Genomic DNA, 23,588 nt, shown 5'->3' with positions numbered 1-23,588 from the left:
CAGGTGCTTTAAAGAAATGTGGTCTGTACAAAATTAACAGTCGGCTTTGAGGTTTTACTAAGTAAGATGATAGTGCGTCACCGATGGCTAATTCTGGCCAATCCAAAAAAAGGAGAACAAAAAAAATATATATAATGTCTACAGAAGCGAGACTTTCAAAAGGATGAACACAATGCCTTGAAGTCTTTCCCCATCTTCAACATCCCAGCTATTCTAGGGATTTTATGTGATAGGCCAGCCGATTTGGGGGGGCTCGGGGGGACTGTAATCCCCACCTCACAAGTTATCACAAGACAACATACCCATGCCCACACCTATGGGCAACTAAAGGTGACAAATGAACAATAGAGTCGTGTTTTTGGCCTGTGGAGGAACTTAGAGTACCTGGAGTGAATCCAGGGATGCACTGAGAGATTATGCAAAATCCAAAAACAATTACAACAATGCTTCCAGCTGCGCCACATTGGAGCCTGATATGTTCTTGAAAAATAGACAGAAAATATGAATTTTCACTAATGTAAGATTAGATTAGATGGAGAGGATGTGTAAAAGATCATCAGGCATGGTACTGTGCGTCAGGCGTGGTACAAAAATGTTCGCATTTACAAAATATTTCTGATTTCCATTTGGTATTTACAGTCTTGATAAAAATTAATTACATGAAGATAACCTGAAGAAAACCATGGTTTTAATTATTACGGAGAAAAAGCTACCCCAACCAAGCTGTGGCTGCAACTAAAAGTAATTGGCCCCATGTTGAATCATAAATTAAATGCAAAAGAGCCATACATGTTTTTGAAAAGCTGAGCTTAAGGCAGCCACTTGTACATTTTAACCACTGGAGGTGATGGACCTGGAACTTCCAGTTTAGCACCCCAGAAAGCATTGGGCTACATGTACAACTAGGGCTGGGCGATAATTCAATAACGATATATATCGATCGATAGACGTGTGGCGCAATAGAAAAAAATAGGCTCGATAAAAGTTCGATAAAAAAACCAGCAGTTTTCCTTCCTTCTCATTGTAGCCTAGCATGTAGGTTTATGCTAGTTACTACTTCCTCCCACCAATCACAATCGCGGACCCAGGCACGCCGTCACAAAGACCCGCCCTCTCAAACCACAACACAGAGCACATGAAGATGTCGCAGCAAGGAGAGGCGGAGGAAATTGTTCCAAAGAAGGGTTTTTGTAGTTCGCCAGTATGGAAGTATTTCGGTCATAGCAAGTCGGACAAAAAACAAACCACAGTCATCTGTAAAATGTGTCGGGAACTAGGGCTGAACGATTTTGGAAAATAATCTAATTGCGATTTTTTACTTTGATATTGCGATTTAATGCGATTTTTCTATCCTGGTTTAATTTCTCATGTCTTTTTAAACATATACAAACAAATCTGTTTCATAATAATCAGATTTATTTAAAGCACAGATTACAATAATAAACGAAACAAATCTGTGTGCGTTTACCTTATTAACATCTTCTCATGTTTCATGAAACGCAATATATAAACATATAGACTCCACTCCTTAAACATTGTCAGATTTTAACAGGACAGTCTATAAATAAATAAACAAAATAAGAAACGAAATGAATCACTGATCTCCAGTCAGTGGCATCAAACATACTAAAGTGCAGCATAGTATACCGAATGAATTACTTCTTTCAACCTGTAAACATTTTAATAGGTCAATCAAACTCTCAAATAAACAGAAAATAAATTAGTGTATGACCTTTTTAAATCCTAAGAAACGTTTTGAACAATCATATAAATTATATATTCACTCAGTAAGAGCAGCAAACAACTATTGTAAAGTGCAAAAAACATATGGCACTGTAAGCCACAAAGATTTGTCTCTGTATTTTTTTTAGAAGTTCACAGATTTTTTGCCAGGAAAATCAGCATGTCAACTTTTGCTGGTTTCAAAGAGGAACGAGTGCAAGTCACTATATTCCCTCCAGCACTGAAAAGACGCTCTGAAGGAGCACTTGTGGCTGGGACACAAAGATACTTGCGGGCCATGTTGCACAGTTGTGGAAAGTTAATCCTGTGCATCTTCCACCAGGCCAAGGGGTCTTCCTCTCCATCGATGGTAGGAGTCATGAGGTAGCTGTTTAACTCTGCCTCAACAACATCTTCGGGTTGCATGCAAGAAACAGAAGAGCCCACAGCAGTCTTGAAGAAACTCCCAAGAGACTTCTTGCCTTTTTCAACAGAGGGCTGTGCATTTTTAGGCATCGTTGTGGTTTCAGTACGACTTCTCTTCTCCTGTCAGATAACAAAAAAAATACAGTAATTAGTGTTGAGGTTAAATTATAACTAGAAAGATATATTGTGTTTATGGAATCATAAATGTGATAATTACCAACCTGGTTATATGCACGCCTTGCTGGTTGCATAATTTCAGTTTTGAGTCGGGTCTTAATGGTGGGAATGTTGTCTGCAGCGATGTACTTGGTTTTGAACCTTGGGTCTAGAAAGGATGCAACATCCAAAAGAGATATTCTCTCTCTGCGCATTCACACACACAGATATTCTCTCTCTGCGCATTCACAATCACACACACACACCCACACAGAGATATTCTCTCTCTGCGCATTCACAATCACACACACACACCCACACAGAGATATTCTCTCTCTGCGCATTCACAATCACACACACACACCCACACAGAGATATTCTCTCTCTGCGCATTCACACACACAGATATTCTCTCTCTGCGCATTCACAATCACGCACTTTCATGCTGAGATATGTTACGTACCGATGGCAAGATGTTATCGGTGCCCAAAACACTGCAGTCTGGTCCATTCATTTAGTTGTGCTGCCAACACCATGTTTGATGCGTTGTCCGTCGTTATGCAGATGTGATTTTCTTCCGGTAAATTCCAGCTAGCCAGTCCCTCTCTCAAGCCAGCAGCAATGTTTTCCCCTGTGTGGTCGTCCGGGAAGTAGGAAGCTTGAAGGCAGCGAGCTTTAAGATTTAAGTCCTCGTCAATATAATGCACTGTTAGACTCTGGTACGGCTGCGCTGTTCGGCTTGACCACAAATCTGTAGTTGTTGCAAAAAACTCCACTGTTTTCAGCTCCGCAGCAACTCTGTCTCTGCATTTTTTGTATAGCTCAGGTATTGCGACTTGGTTAAAATATGTGTGCGAGGGCATTGAATACCGCTTATCCAACGTGTGTACCAAAGCCGTAAACCCAGGCTTGGTCACTATACTGACGGATATCATGTCTTTCGCTATAAACTCCGTAATTGCCCGAGTTATTTCAACGTGCCGTTTCGCATTATGTTCATAGGGAGTAACACTTTCAAACAGTTCGGTCAGTGATCCCTGTCGGGTGGTACTTTGCTTAACTGACGCTGAGGCACTGGTAGTTGCCATTCTAGCCATGCAGCTATCATACATAGCCTTGTGGTGTTTTTTCAAGTGCTGATAGAGGTTCGTCGTGTTACCTCGTGAGGTAGCAACCATAGCAAGGCATGTCCGGCACAACACCTGAGTTTGCGCAGCGTCTTCTTTCTTAAACCCAAAAAAATTCCACACCAATGATGTGCCGCTCCTCTTTGGTACCAGACCTTCAGTTGTGTCGGTGTTTGTGCATTCTGACGCCATTGTTCAGCAAGTTAGTCGCAGACGACATCAGCTTTCCCTCTGTGTTGTTTGGCTAGCGCGTCACCGTCACGTGACCATCACGTGACCGTCAAATCGCGTCCATTGCGGTTAGAAAATCGCGTTTTATCATATCGCGATATTATTGCAAATGCAATTAATCGTTCAGCCCTATCGGGAACCAGTGAAAACGAAGTCTGATAACACAACCAACTTTTTTTTTTTTTTATCATCTCAGCCGCTCACAGCCGCAGGAGTACGAGCTGTGTAGGCCCCGGCGCGGCTCTCCTCCGAGGAATCTTCGGGAATTTCGGGAAAATATATATATTAAGTTCTGGGCAGTTTCCCATGTAGTTCCAAATAGTAGTAACACTTGAGAGAAAAATGCTGAGGGGCCAGCAACTTCAAAGTACTAACTCCGGTTAAAGCACACATTCTTCTAGGCTGAACCAGCATTTATTTGTTATATTTATTTTGGTCACTTTTCTGGTCACTTTAGTTTATTCTTTGTCAGTATTTAATAACATAACTCAGGTCTCTTAAGTTATTTTTCTTTAAAACAATTCTGTTATGGTTAAAAAAGTTGGTTTAATAAATATTTAATTGGAAGTCTGTGTTTGTGTTCTTTATCAAAATTAAATCATTTAGCAATATCATAAAAATGTCCAGGCAGAGCTGCACATAAATTATTGTTTCAAATCTTTGCAATAATTATCGATATCGATCAATATGCATTTTTTTTTATCGATAAGCTTTTTTTCTATATCGCCCAGCCCTATGTACAACTCCACCTCTTCCTGAATTTAAGGCAGCTCTTTTGTTTCCTGTCTTTCATTACTGGATGAACTGATTAATCCAGGTGTGTCTAACTATGGTTACTGAGGTGTAGCACACCTGGATTAATCAGCTCATTTAGTGGAAAAAGACAGGTGACTAAAGATCAGCGTTAAATTAAGGAAGTAGTGGAGTTGTGCATAGAGCCCATTGGCAACACTGATAGAAAATCAAACAGGCTTCCACCAAATAGTGCAAATCTATAAGGACACCTACAGTACGCCAAAGCAAAAATGTGTCAGTTAGCATAGAAACTTCCCAACATTCCCAGGTTTCCCATTATCTTTCAAATGAGTGGACATATTTATTTAGTGTAGGTAAAGCCCACTTCATGGAATTGGAAAAAACAACATTATTTTGAGACATTTACTATGTGTGACAAATTCAAATCTACACATCTTCATATGTCTTAGGTTTTTTACAGCTTTAGCTGTTCGCTACATTTGTGTAATTTTGTAGTTGTTTACCTAAAGGCTGTAGTTGCAATTTGACCAAGCATCATAAATGTACATGACATCCATGACAGTCTGGATTCAAAATAGCAGTCCAGAGCTCCTTTCCTACCCTGGAGAGTGTTTTTACTGTTGACCCGACAAAAAGTAAAGTAATAGGAATTACAATTTGAGATATTCATAAGGTTTCTCTCTGTGTTTTGTATGAAAAGAGACTGCTTTGGACCAGCAGACTGAGACATCATGGAGTTAATTTACCCCTTTAGATTAAACTGTACATTAAAGAAGCAAAAATATGTCTCTCAAGTAACATACGGTAGTTTTTGAAAAGAGCAATCACCCGGACAATTAACAAGCCAAGTTCTGTATATTTGCCCAAAAAAAACAAGTTCAAGGCATTTTGCTTTGATTGTAAAGGCAAAACTATAATAGAATAATTTTAATAGGCTTCCTAGACCTTCACAGGAGAGGCTGGTCAACCATGCTTTACTCAGAGAGCATGTTGGGCATTAAACAAAGCAGTCACAGATCCACCCAGAGCAATATTTAAAGGAGGCTTCATTTTCTCATTTTAGGTCAGTTGAAGATTAAACAATAAGAAAATTTGACACGGGAAAGAGTGTCTTACATTTGCCAAAAAAACACCAAGATGATTTTTGGGGAAATTAACCAACAGGATACAAATTTAGACTTTTGGGGAGATGTCCGGCATGTTACATCTGATCTTAGCTATCAAATGTAGAGGACGCAGTCCACCATACTGACAGTCAAGAGTGACGCTTGCAGTGCAAGGGTTTAGGGTTGCTTTGCTTCCCTAAGACCTAAAAACCTACTGATCATCCTGCAATCAGTACAAAACCTGAAGCCCACTCACACAAATCACACCCAATGAGAAGGACGATGCACAAAAGCTGCGGACAAGGCCAAATCAGAAAGACTCAGAAACAGAAAAAAGTTGATAAGTGGCATGTCGAAAGTCCTATCCGGAATTAAATTCATATAATTTGAAACAACATTTTGGAAACCCTTCTCCTGACTGAGTTAAAGCTAATCTGCAAAGAGGAGTTAGCCAACCTTCCCCTGTGGGGATGCTGAAGACTCATTGTCATCTACCAGAAACTCTTAAAGACACTTGTTGCTGCTACGGTCAACTTATTATTAGGTTTAGGGGGTTCTAACTTTTTTGAAAACTGCTTTATCATTTTAAGTCATTATTCTTAACCAGTATTGAAATAAAAGTGTTAACATTTCACATTTGGGTGTAAAAAAAAAGAAACGTGAAGAATGTTGCGTATTGTAGCTCTGTCAAACTGCCTCCTGAAACAGGCGACCAGAATATTATCTTTGATACATTTCTACAGAGATACAAAAATAAGAGTCAAATCTCTCTTTTTTTTTTTTTTTTAGATCTTTGATCGTAGTTTTGCTTTCTCTTGCCTTACTCATCCAAATAGACAGTGGAGTTGTCTTTCAAAAAGTATAGTGTGTTTTCAGATGGCTTCTTTAATCTCTGCCTCCTCTAAATACATCATTAAACATCTTACTGAATCTGAATATTACTTACTCTGAGTTTATAATTTTTTTTTTCTGACAGTAAGAACATCCACACCCAAGAGTGTTTTTGCCATTGATTAAAAGTGTTGATCTGGGTGTAAATTGTCCAATTCTGACCATCAGCTAGTGTCATTGGCTTTTCCACTTTTTTATAGCAGCTGATCTCTGGCAATCTACGATACTTTAGCAAAATTGTAGTCAAAGACTTAATTTAGCCAAAAAATGGTAACAGTGATGTGATTGTAATGACTTGTGCATTCAAGCTTAATGGTGCATGATGCTCACCTTCTGACCAGCTCCTGTTAACATGCAGAGAGCGATGAGTCAAACTTAACCAGCCTTAAATTCAGTGAGGTGTAACTAAAATTAAGCAGTCACTTCTTATCTTTGATTTATATATTGTAAGAAAAGACACAGAAGTTATTAATCATTATTGAGTTAGTTATATATATTTATTTATGGAAGTTATCAAGCAGCTAAAGCGGCGGGTACCTCAAACAGTAGAGCAAGTTGCTCCAGGTGTTTAGATAGCTGGTTGCCTTAGCTTGTGCACCCTATGTTGGCCTTTTCAGCGAGTTGAGAAATACACAGCTTAGTTTCTGCATATAAGAATTTAATGACTGTGTCGATGTTGCAGAGTGGATGCTTATTTGAATGTGCAAATGCTTTATTAAAATTTCATTCTGCGTCATCTTGTGTGTGAGGAGTGCACAGCTCGATGCAAGAGGACGGACACTTAAGGATCTCTCCTGCTGTACTGCTCGCTCATGTTTTTCTCGAGTATCTCCTAGCAAATGTTTCCTGTTTGATAAGAGCACACTGAATGCTGCTCCAAGGACAAGATTTGTGGAAATGTGTGCAAATGAAAAGCACATCAAAAGAATGGACGCTGATTAATCCACAGTGTGACACAGTTCAAACAGATCCGTGTTTGTTTTCAGCTTAATGTAATGGTTAGCATATAGAACAGACTTTGACTCAACAGGCTGTAGGCTACTTTAGAAACACATTCATACCCCTGTCATACCAGACCTAGTTGCACGTCTTGTCATGTTACAACCATAAAATGTAATGGATTCAGTTAGCACTTTATTTAATAGACCAACACAAAGTATTGCATAATGGGAGTTAAAGGCAAAATTATACCTAATTTCCTAATTTTTTGCAAAACAAGAGCAACTTAAAAGTGTGGCATTAGCATAAAATTTTAGAACCTTTCTTGCTCTGTAGAAAAATAATTGTTTGGTCATTCTTTCCAAACAGCCAATGGTCAATCAGACTGGATGGAAATTATTGTAAACAGAAGTTTTAGAGGCTTGCCCATCAGATTCTTCGCTGTGGAACTGTGCAGCTTCTCCAGAGTCTCTATGAGCTTCCTGGCTGTTTATCTGATCACTCCACTGCTTACCTGGCAGGTGAGGTGAGCTTAACAGCCATTACTTGGTATGTTTTCAAATGACTGACTGAATCGAACCAAATTTGAAGAAAACTTTAAAACTACATGTAGTTGCTTTATACAGCTTTTCTATGCAGTCCAAGTCTATGGCTGTGGTCGAACGTCTGCCCTAACCCCTAGATCCCTCAATTACTATATAGAGCGGGGACTATATGGTGGACTTTATAGTGAACTCAGTTAACTGACCGTCTTTACAGATGATCACTACTTTTTGCTCCCCGTTGGTCATATGACTCCACCTCCCCAAACGGTGCCTGCGCCATCTTTATTATTTATCGCCACTGTCGGGTAGCGACAGCCATAGGCGACAGCGGGCCGTCGTGACAGCAAATCCCATGATGCTTTGCAAGGAGAGCTCTCCACGCTAAGCATTCTGGGATATATCTGCTCGTCTAGTGACCATGGATGATCACTACTTTTCAAGGTGCATAGTGAGAAATTTTGAGTCCACTATTTTTTCATCCACTAGATGTTCAGAGACTCATTTTAAAAACTATATAGTACCCTATATAGTGGTTAGGGCGGACCTGCGGACACAGCCTATTACTTCCGCCAACGTGATGTTTCAGTCGCGTTTGTCTATTAGTATGATTATTTGAAAAGTTACAAAAACAGATTTTAATAAAGTTTCTACCAGAGTGTGCCTTATGCCAAGAAACAATTCATTAAAATGAAAATGATCCAGATCATGTGCGAGTTTAGGTGTAAGTCACAATATGGGGAAACATTTGCTGCTTGGCAGAAGTATCCATCCATCCATCCATCCATCCATCCATCCATCCATCCATCCATCCATCCATCCACCCATCCATCCATCCATCCGCCCGTCCATCTGTCCGTAAGTATCCGTCCGTATAGCCGTCCGTCAGTTTGTCTGTCCATGTGTCCATAAATCTGTCCGTTTGTCCTTAAATCCTTCCATCCATCCATCCATCCATCCGTCCGAAAGTCCATCCATCCATCCATCCATCCATCCATCCATCCATCCATCCATCCATCCATCCATCTATCCGTCCGTATATGCATCTATCCATCTATCCGTCCGTAAATCTGTCCATCCATCCGTCCGTCCGTCCGTCTGTCCATAAGTCAGTCCGTCCGTCCGCCCATCCTTCCATCCATCCATCCATCCATCCATCCATCCATCCATCCATCCATTCATCTGTCCGTAAGTATCCGTCCGTATAGCCGTCCGTCAGTCCTTCCGTCCATGTGTCCATAAATCTGTCCGTTTGTCCTTAAATCCTTCCATCCATCCATCCATCCATCCGTCCGTCCGAAAGTCCATCCATCCATCCATCCATCCATCCATCCATCCATCCATCCATCCATCCATCCATCCATCCATCTATCCATCCGTCCGTATATGCATCTATCCATCTATCCGTCCGTAAATCTGTCCATCCATCCGTCCGTCCGTCCGTCCGTCCGTCCGTCCGTCCATCCATCCATCCATCCATCCATCCATCCATTATACTTTGAGGACATCTTGTTGTGCCTACCCAGCTCATCATTATACAAATCACTTCTTTTTTACTGTATGTATCAAAGGGAACTCAAGGCAAATATTAGTCCATCAGTGAAAAAAGGTTGAACCGGACTCTACAGCATGGCAGTGACCCAAAACAGAGCTGTAAATCTACCAAGTACTGGTTGAGCATTTAGAAATGGGAAGTCTTTGAAACAGTTAGAGCCAACATTGAGTCTAAGTTCATAAAGCAATTGCATACAGTAAATACATCTAAGTTACAGCTGCAGGTTCTGTAGGACACCATCTTATATTTCTATCCGCCTCCCTCTCCCCATCGTGCCTTTTTTTCACTCAATCCCTGTGTTTATGTGTGCATTAAGCCCGGTATTGTCCAAGACAGACTTGGCATCTTGTGTATGGTGAAAAAAAGATGGATGAAAACACTCATGGGTGGACGGCATCAATAGTGGCTCAGAATGTGCATGTGTTACGTGACCATTCATCACTTCTCTGTCGCTTTGTGTTTCCTGCACTCACTGCTGTGTGTACCAGTATTGTGTAAGGTTTCAGTTTCTATATATCTGTGTTCTGCTCTTTCTGCTATGCATGTCCATTTGTTTGGGTGTGTGTTAAATAACACAGAGGTGAACCAGCTGTAGTTTCTCTGGCCATCCTCACCATCGTTCTCCCGCTGGCCTCGGCTCCATAAAATATTCATGCTCCCGCCCGCTCCTCAACACTCTGCCCTCCATATTTATGAAGCTGGCTGTCTACCTCTGGTGTTAGGCAGATTGAGATCCTCGTGGCTTGAAGATTTATGAGAGATTTATTTTACTGTCGCCGCTGAATGTGTGTGACAGTGAGACTCATGGTCAATCAGCGGACCACCTCACTAAACATTAGCATACTAGGGTATTTCTAAAGGACAGACAGCTTCCTGTCTCTCTTATCCTTGATTGGATGAGCCATCTTTACTGATTTATTGTTTATAAATAGATATTTTCTTCCTTATAAATGAAGGAAATACATTTCTGATTAGTAATATTCACTCTCAGTCTTATTAATATAAATCCAGTTTACTACAACTTCACCAAAAGGTGCTCTGATAAGGAGTTTATTTTCTTAAATCTATTAATGTTTGATGACTCTTATGTCTCTTTTTTAGCCTTCCTTGTTCATTTGTTGTTCATGTGTGGGTGAGAGATGTTAAACCATCTCTAAGAAAGCAGTCTCCTTAATACAGGGTCAAAAGTAATGAAAGTTTACAGTTTTTTTACCCAAATAAAGACTTTGTTGGGATATTTTTTGGTATAATCTGCTCTATAAGAAATTATCACATACAGGTTTTCTGTAACCTAAAAGTCTTATATGTCTAGAAAAGTGGTTTGTCATATATTTTAAATTATAGAGAAAGATTATCTCTCATTTTTCCTCATTAACTAATACCACAAAATGTCCCCACATTTGTTAGAGGGTTGATTTTGTTTCTGGTCTCTTATTGTGAAAACCTTTTTTGTTCTTTTTTCAGGATATGGGTCACTATGTCATTTAAAAAAAAAACCCTACCTGTATTTGGGCAGGTTTGATAAATTGCAACGTTTAAATCTGCTTTTCAGCTAAAGTTGTTGGATGTTTGTGGATCATTTATTATAAGACATTAAGGAAACATAAAAAAACATGGTTGATAAAAGTTGCTAGTGTGTTTTGTGTTTGCTTTTCCATTAAAAAAGCTAAATATTTCTGCAGTCAAGCAAAATCATTTAAAAGGATATAAATGTAGTTGCCTTTGTCTTAAGCTACTACCTGCATTACATGTTAGAGCTGCTGCTAACCATACTACCACTACCACTAGCCATGAGCAGCCATCTCTGGGGCAAATGCATTGTCGGGCTGCTAAATGATAACAAACATCGGGTTTATATGTGCTTCCAATCCTGAAACTAAATGTAAAAGGGATACATTTTAGAAACAGTGTTTGAGTTATTATTAGTTTTCTTATCTGGGGTCCGCTGGGTTGCTTTAGGGCATTTGGTCTAGGAGGTGGCAAGCGACAGATCGAAAAATCATAGATGCTATTTATTGTCAGTATCCTGTTGAATATTCTCAGTCAAAAAGGTTTAAAAAACACTCCTTAGACTTAGTTATTGTATTTAAAAACATTGAATCTGTTATTTGAAGTGCTTTCTCAATTCAAAGCTAGCAAGGGAGAAGTTTTAGGTATTTTATGCCTGTTTTGGAATTCCCATTCTGAAGATAAGGATTAACATGCAAATGGACTTTCCTAACCATAGGGTGTTATTGGAAATGATTGCCTGGCGCACTGAGGGATATATATATATATATATATATATATATATATATATATATATATATATATATATATATATATATATATATATATATATATATATATATATATATATAGTACAGACCAAAGCTATGGACACACCTTCTCATTCAAAGAGTTTTCATGACTATGAAATTTGAAGATTCACACTGAAGGCATGAAAACTATAAATTAACACATGTGGAATTATATACTAAGCAAAAAAATTGTGAAACAACTGAAAATATGTCTTATATTCTAGGTTCTTCAAAGTAGCCACCTTTTGCTTTGATCACTGCTTTGTACACTCTTGGCATTCTATTGATGAGCTTCAGGAGGTAGTCACCTGAAATGGTCTTCCAACAGTCTTGAAGGAGTTCCCAGAGATTCTTAGCACTTGTTGGCCCTTTTGCCTTCATTCTGCGGTCCAGCTCACCCCAAACCATCTCGATTGGGTTCAGGTCCAGTGATTGTGGAGCCAGGAATGTAGAGTCCATCTGTTCACCTTTCCTGCATCGCACAAAGACACGAAGCAGTAATCAAAGCAAAAGGTGGCTAGTTTGAATAACCTAGAATATAAGACACATTTTCAGTTGTTTCACACTCTTTTGTTGAGTATATAATTCGATAATTATATACTTAATTGTGTTAATGTATAGTTTTGGTGCCTTCAGCATGAATCAACAATTTTCATAGTCATGAAAATAAAGAAAACTCTTTGAATGAGAAGGTGTGTCCAAACTGTATATATATATTTTTTTAAACTTTAGTCCCTAAACTTATACAGAAGCATCTGATGCAAACAGCCAACGACAGCCATAACTTCGACACAGTAGAAAATATGTTAAACAAGGTAGGAGATAAGTTTCTATATAAAGTAGTGAGTTGTCTTCCACTGGGCTCTGAAATAATTTCAATTCTTCTATAGGACTAGCAATATCTCCTAGATTATTGATAATAAATTATTACCACTTATTTGAATTATTATATCTAGTTGATGAAAAACCGTGTTTTCTCCATTCACTGTTGATAAAGTTTTGCCAGACGGAGGTAAAAAAGTCTGAGTGGGAATAATTCTCTAGAGGGAATAATTCTCAACGTAACTTTAACACATTGTTGGGACTTTTAGTGAGACCAGACGGAAGAATTTCGAAAATTCAGACATCCTGCATTTAATCCCAGCTCAGATCTCCTTTTGTATGGCTCTTAGACCTAATCCGTGTACCGCCTCCCTAACCACATCTGAGCCCCTCTTGGAAGAAAAAAAGTAGTCATCTTTCATAAATGAACATTTGGGTCATTTTCGCTGGTAAGTCGAAGCATTTTAAATCTCAGTTTGTGACATATGTTGTACTTTAACATATGTAGGGTTGTATATTAACAATGTTACTAGAACTTTGGTTTTCATTAAACTGCTCAACATTGTTTCGTTAAATGTGACTTTTTATATCTACCCCGAAAGTATATCTACCCCAGTGGTAGATATACTTTCATTCATAGAAAAAAAAAAAACTCTTTACTTATTTTCTCCTGTCAACCTGTTATCCTCCAACCTAGAGCATTACTAAAAGGTTTTTCTTTCTCTAGCATACGTCTTCATCTTCCAAGTTATATATATATATATATATATATATATATATATATATATATATATATATATATATATAAATATAAATAATGTATAGAGAGAGAGGGAGAGGGAGGGACATCTTAATTGCATTTCTCAAGTCTGCACCACCATTAATTATTAGACGGTCAAGTTCGTCCCATTCATTAATGGTTTACTTTTCATTCCTTATGTCTGTCCAATGCTACGTTCAGACAGCAAGCGGTGAAAGCAGCAAAAATGGTTCTGCTGCTTCATTTTTGATGCTTGTCCACATTAAGGTCAAATGCACATGAAGAGAAGCTTTGATGCTCCTGAAGTGCGTCTAAGTGTGTCTAGACGCATCTGATGCTTCTGCTGCTGCTATGTTCTATGGCAGAGAGTAACTTTGCTATATATCTGCTGTTATAAGTGGGTAAAAATAGTTTTAATAAGTATTTAAGTGAGAAAGTCCACCTGAAAACTTAATCTGTGCAGTCAGTTCATCAAGATTACGACATTATTTCGCTGTCGGAGCCACTCAGGCCTCCATACCTTCTCTGGTCCGGGTGCCTCTTCGCATTTTTCCGCTATTGTTAGCAGCGGCTGTAAGTAGCTTTTAGATTGGCTGATTGGCTTTTAGATTCTCTGATTGGCTGATGTGGCGTGTCGAGCAGCAAAAGTTAAGTTTTTCCAACTCCAGCAGCTGCTGCTTTCACAGCGCTTTGCATGCGTCAGATGCTGATGGAACTTTAGTTGCGCCTAAATGCGCGTCAACCATTGACTTTCTATGTAAACTAGCTACTTCTGCTGCTTCTAGCACCTAAAGAAACGTAATGAACGTTGCATTTGCAGCCTGATGGGGTGTTTTGGAGGCAGCTGCTTTCTATATTTTTTTAATGAAACATTGAGCAAAACTGAAATATTCTGATTCCATACATTTTTGTAAACTTATTTCACTCTGTTGTTGCAGCTATTATTACTATAATATTATTATTATTATTTTGGGATAATTGCACATTAAGAAAAGGCATTAATTTTGCAACAGTTTGAGTCGATGCACTACTTTTAAGTTGATCCGTTAGGTAGGTTCATCATCCTTAATGGTGGCTGAAAATAAAGTGAATATTGAAGTTACTGTAAGGCAGCTTGTTGTGTCTCTCCTCCCCCACAAGGAAACTGAGTCTGTTTGTTTGACAGCTGAGAACTTGATCAGCAAGGTCACTGCCTTAGACGCTTTTGTCACACTACGCTGCTTTGATTTCCTAATTTATTGTAATAAGTTATTCTGATAGAAAAAAGAAAACGTCTTGTTTTTCTTGGCATGCATGCAACAGATGGAAAAATACAATAAGTCAATACAGACAGCAAGAGCATGTCGTATAAAGTCATTGTATTTCTTCTGTCTACATTTAACAAAACCATTTCAGAGGGATTACTCTGAAGGCTAAATTTATAAAGATGTCTGCAACCACTTTATTTGTGCAAAGTACACTTTCAAGGAAATCTATTAAAAAAACATCTAAACTGGGCAAATAGTCTCTGTCCAGTGGAGAAGTTTTTTAACATTTGAATGAGCCATACTTTTTAACATTTAGGGCTTCATTGCATCGGATTTTACAGACCAGTGCTTTGTGAATTACAGATTGTACTCATTATTTTCTGTGTCTTAAAGTAACTGGTGATTAGGATTCAGGTGCAAAAAATAGGCAACCCGCTGCAGCTGCTTTAGCAAAATATGGTGTGGATTTAACATTAGCTAAAATCACACCTTCTTGTTTAATTATAGTTCCTGCAGGTGGGAATTCAGCAAGTCTACATCCTGCAATCCAGGAAAAAGAGACTAGGAACATTTCTGTTATTTACTAAGTTGCATTTTAAGGTTTTAGTCAAGGTCAGGCAAAGAGAGCTAGAAGTGTATTTTCCTTTGACACTTTATTACAAATTCACCGAACAGACTAAATAAAACAATGAATATTTATATTATTTGACACATAATAATCTGGAACATTGTTAACCTTATTTAGCACTCTTTATATTTCAACAAATCAGCTTCATAATGTGTTGAATGCATTTACCTTTTTTTTTTTTAACTCACTCTGCATAATTATTAGGCATGTGAACTAGAGCTGCTCTTATTTCAATGCTCTGGGGCTGTAACAATATGAGGAAATACTATATATATATATGATGAAGTACCTGAACATATACATGCAAATGAATATACATAAAAACATTAATCTCTGACAAAATAATTAAATTTAGAAAGCATAGCGTTCAATAGGTTTGATGAAAATTAGTTTCATTACTTTCTACTTTGTATTAGTTGAAATAGTTACTGCTAAGACATTGGAGTAATATTTTTGCAGGCATTAAAATAGATAGTGGTGCTTTTTCAGAAGGAGACAACTAAAACAATGATTAGATTAGATTCAACTTTGTCATTACACAGGTGTCATGATGGGTTTCAGAAAAGCCCAGTATGCAGAACACCATGGAAACTGATGAAAAGTTTAACAAGTTTTATTGAGCACAAGCACATGGAATAAACACAGGAACTGGTTCAGGCCTGGGGGCTGGTTCACTGGAGTCTGTGAGGATGACAGTTCAGTTAGCTTGGGAGCAGATGAGTCTGAGTTAGAGAGTATCTGATTAATACCTCGAGGAGTCCGGGTTTGGCTTTGAGAGAGGAACTGTTGGGTCCAGAGACTGTTTAGTTCAGCAGAGTCCAATAACCGCTTCAGCGTCTTACTTCTAGCGTCAGGGCAGACCTTGGCTTTGAGTTTCCAGCTCTTAGTCCAGAGCTGCATGAGAATCCAGAGAAGGGTCTTCAGGTTTGGCTCAGAGGGCAGGCTCGGCAGGTTAAGCTCATCCAGAGCTTACAAGGAAAAAACTGGATTCCTGAAAACAGAGACAAAGAGGGATTAGAATCCAATCAGGGATCAGGAGTAACAAAGGTTCTCAGAAGAAGCTAGGCTCAGGTGCTAACCAAAATGGATAAACACTGCGGCGTTGAGGCAAGGTCTGAAGGCAGGTTATATACTGTGGATCCTCTGATGATGAGATGCGCCTCAGGTATGTCGAAGGCTCAGCTCAGGAGGATCCACGGCGGACTCTGCTGGAGAAAGGTGGAACTTCTCCAGATCCCAACAACAGGTACAGGCAGAGGGCAATGAAATGCAGTTTAGGTCTAACCAGAAGTGCGATAGTAGCAAGTGCAGGATAAATAATGGTTCCAAAAATGCAGGACATGGGTTTCTACTGAATAAATATAGAGATGAATACCATTATAAACAGAATTTTACTGATAGATTTGTCCTTTAAATATAATATATTGATAACTAGTGTTATGAACTAAATTTACAGCTGATGCAACCCGAGATTGAGGATGATGAGTCGCTGCAGATTTTCCTTATGAATGGATTCGTCTTGTAATTTCTGCCCGTTTTGAATGGTTGACCATACCTGACCTATTTATTAACTAATTCACCTCGTTCCACTATTTCAGGTAAAGGTAATTGGACCAGAATAATACACTCACCGGCCACTTTATTAGGTACACCTGTCCAACTGCTCGTTAACACTTAATTTCTAAGCAGCCAATCACATGGCGGCAACTCAGTGCATTTAGGCATGTAGACATGGTCAAGACAATCTCCTGCAGTTCAAACCGAGCATCAGTATGGGGAAGAAAGGTGATTTGAGTGACTTTGAACGTGGCATGATTGTTGGTGCCAGAAGGGCTGGTCTGAGTATTTCAGAAACTGCTGATCTACTGGGATTTTCACGCACAACCATCTCTAGGGTTTACAGAGAATGGTCCGAAAAAGAAAAAACATCCAGTGAGCGGCAGTTCTGTGGGCGGAAATGCCTTGTTGATGCCAGAGGTCAGAGGAGAATGGCCAGACTGGTTCGAGCTGATAGAAGGGCAACAGTGACTCAAATAACCACCCGTTACAACCAAGGTGGGCAGAAGAGCATCTCTGAACGCACAGTACGTCGAACTTTGAGGCAGATGGGCTACAGCAGCAGAAGACCACACCGGGTGCCACTCCTTTCAGCTAAGAACAGGAAACTGAGGCTATAATTTGCACAAGCTCATCGAAATTGGACAATAGAAGATTGGAAAAACGTTGCCTGGTCTGATGAGTCTCGATTTCTGCTGCGACATTCGGATGGTAGGGTCAGAATTTGGCGTCTCCAACATGAAAGCATGGATCCATCCTGCCTTGTATCAACGGTTCAGGCTGGTGGTGGTGGTGTCATGGTGTGGGGAATATTTTCTTGGCACTCTTTGGGCCCCTTGGTACCAATTGAGCATCGTTGCAACGCCACAGCCTACCTGAGTATTGTTGCTGACCATGTCCATCCCTTTATGACCACAATGTACCCAACTTCTGATGGCTACTTTCAGCAGGATAATGCGCCATGTCACAAAGCTGGAATCATCTCAGACTGGTTTCTTGAACATGACAATGAGTTCACTTTACTCAAATGGCCTCCACAGTCACCAGATCTCAATCCAATAGAGCATCTTTGGGATGTGGTGGAACGGGAGATTTGCATCATGGATGTGCAGCCGACAAATCTGCGGCAACTGTGTGATGCCATCATGTCAATATGGACCAAACTCCCTGAGGAATGCTTCCAGCACCTTGTTGAATCTATGCCACCAAGAATTGAGGCAGTTCCGAAGGCAAAAGGGGGTCCAACCCGTTACTAGCATGGGGTACCTAATAAAGTGGCCGGTGAGTGTATATTAATGGAGGGAACACTCTCAGCAAATACTATATAAACCATTGTGAGTTTACCAGCAATGATATTACTGATAGGTTAAAGCTGATAAATGATTTTAAACCCACAATAGTTGTTGTTGGTGCTTTTTAGGTTTAGTCTGCTTAGAAATGGTAATACATTTTTTTATCAGCATGCATAAGGTATCTAAGATTAAGTGGTGGACAAAGTACTTAACAAAGTACTTGAGTAAAAGTATTGATACTAGTGTTGCACCGATACTAGTATCGAGCAGGACCCCGATCCAGCACTAAAATGGTTGTATTGGTATCGGCAAGTACCAACAAATAGGGCACTGATACCATTCTAGAGCCAAAATTTTATTAATCTATTGTCACCCATTCCAGGTAGGCAATAAAATGTTCTACTGGATTCACTTTGTTTTAGTCTTTTTCCTGCTTCACAAAGGTAGGAAGCAGCTTGACAAAGCCATGATGGCAATTATTTTACATCCAAGTAGTATGTGGTTCTTCATATATATACACACACATCAATTTCAAACAGATGTTATCGGTATCGGCCAATACTGCACAACCAGGTATCGGTATCGGGGCTAAAAAATGACATCAGTGCAACACTAATTTATACTCATGGTCAAATATTATCTTAAAGTAAAAGTTACTCGGTCAATAATCTACTCAAGTTAAAGTATTGAAGTACTCACTTTTTAAAATACTAAGTATTAAAAAGTATGTGCATTTTGAAGTACTTAAGTTTTAAGCATTACATTTTCTAATTGTACATTTCTGTACAATTAGAAAATGCATAGAGATAGAGATGTCTGTGGCATGCACTCACTTAACAATAAAAGTTAACAATAACTCTCAACTCCCAATAACAGATGATACTCAGCCTCAGCAATGAACGAAATAATGTCTGTTCTGTAGGCTATTGGAAAAAATAAATTAACAAATGAGCTAATTAACAAAAAATACCTCTTGTGTAGCAAAAATAACTCAAAATGTACCAAAAACGAACAAACATATCAATAGACTATCTTTACTTTCGGAGTCCAGGTGGCTTTTCAGATCCCTTGCACCTCCATTGGACACCGAGACATATGTGCACAAGGCCTCCCATTTGTCTCGACCCGGTCTGAAAGCGGGGAAACTCTTTTGTAAATCGTCTGTAAACATACATTTGCACTTTAGCATGTTGTTGGCGTACTGACAGCCACGCAATCTATATTCTGATTAAGAACAGGGCTGCCCGCACTGATGCGGCTCAGGGATTACGTCACACGCAGCGTCGTGCGCAGTGCCCTAGTGCCTGTAAATTTAATGGTCCAATTAAGGTAATTTAAAAAATCAGGACATTTCCTCACTTTCTAAAAAAAACCCGGGACGCCCGAGACAGGACGTGAAATACGGATATGTCCCGGGAAATACGGACGTTTGGTCACCCTATAAATACCGCCCCAAAAAATGGCTCAAGTCAAGTAAATGTACTTTGTTACTTTCCACCAGTGTTAAGATTAATAAATGAATTAACTTCCTGATTCTCAATAAATATTGACTGAAATACAGACACTGATGTGCAACCGTTAAGCCTCTCTTCCAGATTTCCTAGTTTCAGTAAAATTAGGTTTGGCTCATTTTGAGTAGGTGGGTTTGTTGATAACCTACAAGCAAGAAGTCTGAGCAATACCATTAGAATATATAAAAAAAGTATAAAAAAAAAAAATGAAAAAAAAACAATACAGGGGATTAAACTTCCCTTTGGATCACAACACGAGAGAGCTCAGAGATTCCTTTCCCAATCATCTACATCATGCAGTACCTGACAAACAGTTTGCAGAAATGAATGGTTGTTTGTCTGGGAGCCTAATTAGGAGAATATGACTATCTCATGGGGCCACCCTGTGTCTCTTCATTTTATAAGCTTCAGGTTTTCTATAAAAAAACAACCTGTCATCTGCAGGCCAGCCTTGAACTGGAGGCTGTTACTGCTTCATTAGAGAAGAGTGGAATCAGCCATTTGTTCATAAGACAGAGGAGATCATAAATCATATTAGAAGGATAAGAATATCCAATATACTTTATCATCTGAGAAAAGCTCTTCTCATTTGCAAACTAGTTAGAGAACTGCCAGTGTCTGTCAGGATGTCAAAAATAACCCCGGTCACATACTGTCGTGTGAAAAAGTTGGGGCACACCAGTGATTTAAAAATATTTCATTAAACAAGGTGCAACCCTGCAGGGATAAGTGGCTATAAATGGACAGATGGAACTAAACTCTCAAAAACTTTGTTTATTTTTCCAGGCAAATACATTTTTGGACACCTTACCCCCAATAGCTAGAATTACACCTTGGGCTCAGTGTGAAATCACACTAAAGGATCTCAATAAGATCAGGAACTATGTTTAAACTCTAGAACAAACTTTCAATATCAAAGTCCTCAGGGAGTCCTTCCTGAATTTAATGTTTTCCCATTTGTTTTTAGCACCATCTGATAAAATGTGCATGATGGTCAGCCCTTATCCTTTAACCATGCAACTTCCACCTACTATGAGGTCATTTTACTTTAAATGTGCTTGGTCTAGGCTAAACTTTAATTTAATTTAGATTCAGTGTTGAACTGGTTTGTCTAAAAAACGAGATTCCCAAAGTACATATTTTCTCTTCATCATTCCCAGGAAAGTCAGAATTTTCTGTTTTTAATATAAACTAAATGTCTCCTTCTTTTTTTTATCTTGCACTATTTTTAAATGTGTGCCATCCCTTTCTGATCGCAAACGCTCAGCGATCTCTTAGTTTGATCAGAAACCTATTTTAGTGTCCTGGTGTCTGGTTTCAGGCTTAGCTGCTAGGGACCCCATGTGGTCGGGATTCTGGAAGGTATTTGACAATTACAGACTATTTTCCAGACAATAGAAGGGCTGATTTTTAAGACCTCTTTAAATCCCTTAGCAGACGTATAAGCTGTCTTTTTTCTGAAGGCCTCCTAAAGTTCCCTAGTTTTTCACTTGGTTTTCACTCTCATTTTAGTGTTGAGAGCACCAAAGTAAATGTCTTGACTTATTAGCAAGTTAGTATAGGGTTGCAAAGAATGATTACTTTGCAAATTGATTAATTTGTTGATTACTTTACAATTAATTAATAATCGGATAGCCAAAGATTCCTTACAGAAGTTTTTTTTACAGAATTAAACAAAGTGAAACTCAAACTTTTCCACTTGAGGAGTTCTGCGGGAGTATATTGACAGGTGGAAAAGTTTTTTTTTCCTTAAATGTAAGATATTTGTATTTGTAATAATATATATATATATATATATATATATATATATATATATATATATATATATATATATATATATATATATATATATATATATTTTTTTTTTTTTTTTTTTTTTTTTTTTTTTTTAGGTATAATTACTGCTGTGAAGGGGTTGCCCTGTCAGCTAAAGGCATATTTTACTCTCTGTAATCCATTTCACGATTAATCGATTGCTAAATTAGTTGACGATTATTTCAATCGATTTATTACGATTAACCACAATGTTTCAGTCTTAAATTAGTATTTATCCTATTCAATCATCCATTCACTGACTCCCATTAATTATAATCAATCTCTTCAACCTATATTAATTTAGATGTGTTTATTAAGTTTCATATTGTCTGTTTCTTGTCTTCGTAGTATATATATTTTTTTATCTGTGACATCTTGGAGGTTTTGTGGCGCATTGCTTAGCGTACACAACCCATGTACGGAGGCCTTAGTCCTCGATGCGGGTGCCTCGGGTTCAAATCCGGCCTGTGGTCCTTTCCCGCATGTGTCTCCCCCTCTCTCATACCCCCTTTCCTGTCAGCCTACTGTCGAAAAAAAAAAAAAAAAACGAGCCACTACTGCTGAAAAAACTTTTTAAAAAAACAACTTAATCGCAGCAAAGTAGGTAGTTTTTTTAGGTTGCAAAAAGCAACACAAAAAGTTGGCACTTTGGTCTTTTTGGGCTGAAATACATACTCAGAGAAAATACTGGTGGGTTTAGAATCAGGAACCTCTTAACTTTGGGAGACAACCAGGGAATCTAAACATCTAATCAGCTGTTTTTAGTTAATTTTAGGTGTTTCAAACTTTACAATAGTTCGAGACACAACATGAGCTGGACAGTGCCTCTTAGAAACCATCCAGATCTTACTATCGTGACAAATATTGACATGTTGAATGTCAGTTATGTCTGTTGGATCCAAATAAATAAAGTTGTCTACCTTAGTTTGATAGAAAATAGATCTACAATTATATCACACCTAAAAACCGTTTTGTGAAACTACATACAAATAAGCCTAATTGGGTTCTAATTTTCTCCTCCAATAGTGGACAATAATAAGGTTTTGCCTAACCGACATAAACTAGGTCGCTAACCGCCAAGTGTGTTGTAGTGGGCCACAAACATCTTCTTCCATAGGACACAGACTCTTCCAAACACTGGCCCTTTTTTCCCTGTAATGGATTGATTAGTTGTGCATGCTAAATTCCCAAGGACGCAGACATGACATGAATCTTAGTGCATGCAAACACACACTCGTGCATGCAGGGCATCAAGCATGCAGGCTACTAGACAAACAAGCCTCTCCCCCCCCCCCCCGTGAACCCCCACCTCCCCTGGCAGCGGTGAAAGAGCAGTATTGTTAATATCAACCTTCGCCAATCCGTCTTCCAAGGGGAAAGAAGAAAAGATGACCTAAATTTGACATGACCGGGGTGCATGTTGTCAAGGATGACTGGGTTTATATTCTAATGGATGCACTTTACACAAGCATGAAAATGTTTTCACTCTCTATTGATGAGGTTGTTTAGTATAGCGATCATTAGACTCAAAAAGATATTGTTAAACTCGATGAAACTTTATAATAAAGCTAAAATAAAACCAAAACAATCAGTTAGGTAATGTGGTTAAGCACAAACACCTGAGGATACCTAAGGTCGCACAAACAAACACACAAAAAACAGGTTAGTAACGCATCAGTGCTTGGCTTGCTTGTCTGGTCTAAGGAAAAGGGGGTGGGGTAGGTCGTCTTTAACCCTTCTATGAGTGTGTGTGCAAAAGTGGGAGTGACCGGCATACCTTTACACCCCAAACACCAATAGAATCCCTCCTGCTCCCCCTCCCTCGTTTTCCCACCACAGTAGCCCGCAGTCATTTAGGCAAGCTGCACTCAGCAGAGCCTGGCTGCTATCTGCAGCATGGATCTACATCTGTTTACCTCCTCTCTCCCTCTGCTTTAACGGTGCCGTCTTCTACAGCCAACTCCTCCTGGCCTGTGAGCACGTATCACGTTGGCTGTTTTTAAACTTTAACCTGTAATGATGGACCAAACATCAATGTTGTAGGAGGCATTCTGCTGAGGCCAAGGAAAGATGCTTTTCGTGTAACCTGGAATTTGGTGTGAGAAGCGTCTTATGTAAGTAAAAGTCCATACCTTCACAGAGAAAGGATTCAAAGGAAAGCATACTGGATGTGCAAAACAACTGGATCTTACTGCTTAAACTCTG

General features: G+C 38.9%; 1 protein-coding gene across 3 annotated transcripts in view; it reads left to right on the top strand.

The window, feature by feature from the left end:
- nhsl2 (NHS-like 2) overlaps positions 1–23,588 on the top strand; it is a 221,653-nt gene that overhangs the window by 161,485 nt on the left and 36,580 nt on the right. The gene's annotated exons all lie outside the window — the stretch shown is intronic.

This window comes from Cyprinodon tularosa, unplaced genomic scaffold, assembly GCF_016077235.1.
Source record: "Cyprinodon tularosa strain WSP-4 unplaced genomic scaffold, ASM1607723v1 ctg321, whole genome shotgun sequence".
In the NCBI taxonomy this organism is placed as follows: domain Eukaryota; kingdom Metazoa; phylum Chordata; class Actinopteri; order Cyprinodontiformes; family Cyprinodontidae; genus Cyprinodon; species Cyprinodon tularosa.
The sequence above is the reverse complement of the archived record's forward strand: the minus strand, read 5'-3'. Positions and strand labels throughout refer to the sequence as shown.